Source organism: Microtus ochrogaster (genome assembly GCF_000317375.1).
Source record: "Microtus ochrogaster isolate Prairie Vole_2 chromosome 14 unlocalized genomic scaffold, MicOch1.0 chr14_random_1, whole genome shotgun sequence".
Taxonomy (NCBI): Eukaryota; Metazoa; Chordata; class Mammalia; order Rodentia; family Cricetidae; genus Microtus; species Microtus ochrogaster.
Window position 1 is genome coordinate 9,217,786 of NW_004949096.1, and position 4,381 is coordinate 9,222,166.

Consider the following 4,381-nt stretch of genomic DNA (forward strand, 5'->3'; position numbering starts at 1 on the left):
CTCTCTCTCTCTCTCTCTCTCTCTCTCTCTCTCTCTCTCTCGTTCTCTCTCAGCTCCTGTATTCTCAGATCATAGCAGAAGATGACCTGGAACTTCTGATTCTCCTGCCTTCATCTTGAATGTCGAATGTCGCTATACCAGCATGCAACACCATGCCTGGTTTTTGCCAAGCTAGAGATGAAACCCAGGGCTTTGTGCATGCTAGGCGAGTACTCTAGCAACTGGGCCACATCCCCAGCTCTGAGTGTCGTTTTAAAGTTACGGAGTGGGGTGAGGACTGCAGTAATATCAGGTACATGAAACACCATACTCTGCAGACAGCTGGTCTACCTTTTCTTTGGACTCTAGCCTGGTGACCTCAGTGTAGCTCAGGTGGATGTCCAGACCCAGGCTCCAAACACGTAACATGTTCCATTCTAGCAGTATACTGGAGTGCAGCACATACGAACTTTGAGGACATCATGTCCAGTGAAAGCCATTTGCACACATGCTTGCATATGCACACTCAAGCATTTTCTCTTTCACGTTTAGGCTGTGATTTTTGTTTCCCCAAGTCTGTAAATACCCACTACACCATTTAGCTGGACTTTCTTATCAGGCTTCCTTTGGACCACCAGTCCTCAAATAATGACACAGAGACTTATTATTAATTATGAAAACTTGGAGTATAGTTTAGACTTCTTCCCAGACAGCTCTTATAACGTAACCTGTTTGTATTAATCTAAGCTCTGCCATGTGGCTCTTCACCTCCCCTTCATTCTGTATGTCTGACTCCTCGTATCTCTTATGAAATCCCGGTGCTGAGATCCATCCCCTGAGTTCTTCTCTCTGCCAGGAAGTCCCAGTTTCAAAGAATTTATAGCCTTGGTTTTGTTTATTTGCACAGGATATTTGTATACTGTGTGAAAATGTATTGCTGTGATTGGTTTAATGAAAAGCTGAATGGCCAATAGGTGCCTTGCTCATCAGGTAAGGATGATCTCTGCTCTTGTAGAGAGACCCTAGGTTCGGTTCCTAGCATCCACATCAGGCACTTAACTAGTTAGTACCTGTACCTCCAGCTCCAGGAGGGCCGACTCCCTCTTCTGGCCTCCTTGTGCACCTGCATGCATGTATGCGTGTGTTTCACAAACCACACACATGCACAACGTAAAATTAGATTAAAGAAATCATTTGAAATTGTGATAAAGCACATAACACAAAATGTACCTCACAGTTCACAGAACAGACTTTTCTCATCTCATTGCCGTGGTCTCCAGTTCTTCACCTTGAAACTGCGAATTCTCATGCCTTGTGTCCAGAGTTGACCCTGTCTAACTCAGCAAGTGTATGACCGAGAGGGGTCATACAGTAGTTGTGTTTTCGTAAGTGGCTTCTTTTACTGGACATTTTCTCCATCTGTTCGTCCATCAGTGTTGACCTGTTTTGACCAGGAAGTTAGAAGTCTTTGTATCTGGGAGTCAGGTTAGTACACAGATATGGAAGGTAGCCTTCCAGTCGAGGGAGGGACAAGAAACATTTGTCCTTGGCCATACCATTTGTTTGTCATTCTTCTGGGAGTATTACAGCTCCTGGAAATGTGTAAAACCTGCTCCATGAAACAAGCGATGACTAAGAATTAGACATCTTTAAAATAGGAAAGTAGAAATATGGATAGAAGTGACCAGGAGCAGAGATGACTCAAAAAGAGAAACTCAGTGCTAGAGCTTAGGTAGACTGACCAAATATCATCCAAGATTTTGTGCTTGTAAACCCAAAGCATGGCCAGGGACCCACGCACTCCAGGCATCCCCTGAGCTCTCCTTGTCTCACGGTGGTGGTGTTGGAGCTTTTTCTGCACACTGAATAGGCACAGAAAGACTGTAAAGAGATGTCATCATCTTCAAACAATATGATTCTACCCTTTTATTTCATGTATTAGAACTTAAAGAAAGGTTTTGTTTGGTTGAAAAGGTTCTTGTGCCACAAAAAATCAAATTTGAGAATAACCAGGATGCCCTGTGCATTGCTAGGTGAAGGTACCCTGGCAGCTTCCTCTTGGACTTGGGTTTGTTACTGTGTTCAACTGTGCCTGGTGACAGCTGGTGGACAGGAACACCATGTTGGTTTGAGTCTTTGCTATAGTTGAACTGGCCTTGCTTTTCAGGATGTTTTTGATAGCAACCTCTGTGCTGCCGCTGATTTAACTCCTGTGGTATATCAGAGGGCAGATTCGATGGCAGACATCTAGAACCTTCCATTCAAACCTTTACCTTTGTAGGGAGCTAGCTCTGACTTGTAGGCTGTTTCTGGAAATGAGGCTACCTGTTTCCTTTACGTCTTTCTTCCGTTGTTGGTGTTGCTCTCACAGAACACCTTCTGGAACCTTCTTTCCTCCCTGACCTTTATAGCCATCCATCGGATCCAGTCTCCCAGAAGGTACCTCCCAGCTCCAGGGTGGAAGGACTCCTCTATGCACCCTTGAGGCCTCTATCTTAGCTTGGAAGTAGGCATAGTTCTGTGCCATAGGGTTCTGTCTCCTTCCCTTCAGTGTAGAAGGATTCAGGTAAGGGTTACGAACAAAGCAGCCGGAACAGCCTTCATTGCTCTTCGAGGATCTATTTGGATTTAGGAGACCAGATGTCCTCCTGCCTCATCCCTGCTGTGAATGAGCCTTGCTTACATCTGGAAGCTGGTTCTGTGTGGCCGATCAGTCACTTGTTGGATGTCAGGTCCTTTGCTAGATTCTGAGACTGCTGAACTGGAAATAGGAGCAGATGTGGATCAAATCACCATCTATTAGTAGGTCAGTTGTGTGTGAGTGTGTGGAAGTATGGTGAGAGAGTGTGTTAGTGGTTGGTTGTGAGTGTAACCACAACTAGTTCTACTAATATACACAGGCGAGAGTTTGCTTAACTGGAGGAATAAAGTCAGACTGTAAGAATCAAAGCTGAACTGAAAAGAGGAGGATTAACTGGCAAGTTAGGCAAAGAGGGACAGAAAGAGAAGTCTGAGCAGAGAGTTATCATATGCAAAGGCTCCTGCACAGCCATAGTTCCAAGGCAGAGGGAAATCTAGCTGAGGGTGAAGACAAGGAGAGAAGGAAGCAGAGCCTCTTGGCTCTCTGGTCCACATTGTAGGAGTGTCCTTCTTGCACGAGAAAACAGAAACTGTTCCTGCTAACTTGAAAGATTGGCTCTGTAATGTCATCTATTGGGTCAGATAGGAACCTCCTTCCCTTGAGAGACCAGGCATGTGCAGAACCCAACACATTTGGTGCTTGCCATTCTTTGCCATGGAGGCCTTTACGTAGTGGTTTGTTGATATGTCTGTCTGGATGCTCTGCACCTAAAATGGAAGAGGGACAAACCCGTCCCAAGGCAAACCTGCTGCAGTCTCTCAAGTTCTAGCCAAGGACAATCCTAGCAATGTTTGAGTAGTGCTTTGCCAGGGAAAGCAGAGCACGGCACTGCTCTGCACCCAGCCTGCCCTTCCAGCAGCTGTTAGCGACGGGCTGTGCCCTGGCTCTGTGCTTTCTCCCCGGCCACTGCTTTTATTGCCCATTAAATTAATAGACAGAAGACGCTAAATGAAACTATCAAGATTCCTTCCATGGAACTTGTGGTGTTTTGCCAAACACGTCTCTCGGTGTCTTGTCGTGGCTGACCCAGTTTCTCTGCTCAGGATGAGCAGACAGTAGCCCATAAGCTCTGACATCTAGGTCATTAAGCAGCTGCCCCTTCAACCAGGCTCTCTCCTCTCTCATCCCTTCAGTGGCATGACGTGACCTGTATACTTTAGCCTGTGGGTGGCATTTGACTTCCTGGTGCCAGGGGTGAACAGGCACAGTTAGGAGGTGCCTCCCAGCCATGGTGCAGCAGTGGGTGAAGGTGATACTGTAGATCTTCTTTCTGCTTCTCACCTGACAGCTGACAGCCAGAATCAGGCCAGAGAATGTAACTGTGCCAACAGAGCAGTGTACAACTGTGCAAACAGCAGTGTACAACTGTGCAAACAGTAGTGTACGACTGTGCAAGCAGCAGTGTACAAATGTGCAAACAGTAGTGTATGACTGTGCAAACAGCAGTGTACGACTGTGCAAACAGTAGCAAATGACTGTGCAAGCAGCAGTGTACGACTGTGCAAACAGTATTGTACGATTGTGCAAACAGTAGTGTACAACTGTGCAAACAGCAGTGTACGACTGTGTTCAAACAGCAGTGTATAACTGTGCAAACAGCAGTGTATGACTGTGCAAACAGCAGTGTACAACTGTGCAAACAGCAGTGTACAACTGTGCAAACAGTAGTGTACAACTGTGCAAGCAGCAGTGTATGACTGTGCAAACAGTAGTGTATAACTGTGCAAACAGCAGTGTATGACTCTGCAAACAGCAGTGTAC

The 4,381-nt window shown here is 46.0% G+C and overlaps 1 protein-coding gene across 1 annotated transcript in view; it reads left to right on the plus strand.

Annotated features, from left to right (window-relative positions):
- Prr5l (proline rich 5 like) overlaps positions 1–4,381 on the plus strand; it is a 177,600-nt gene that overhangs the window by 146,283 nt on the left and 26,936 nt on the right. The window lies entirely within an intron of this gene.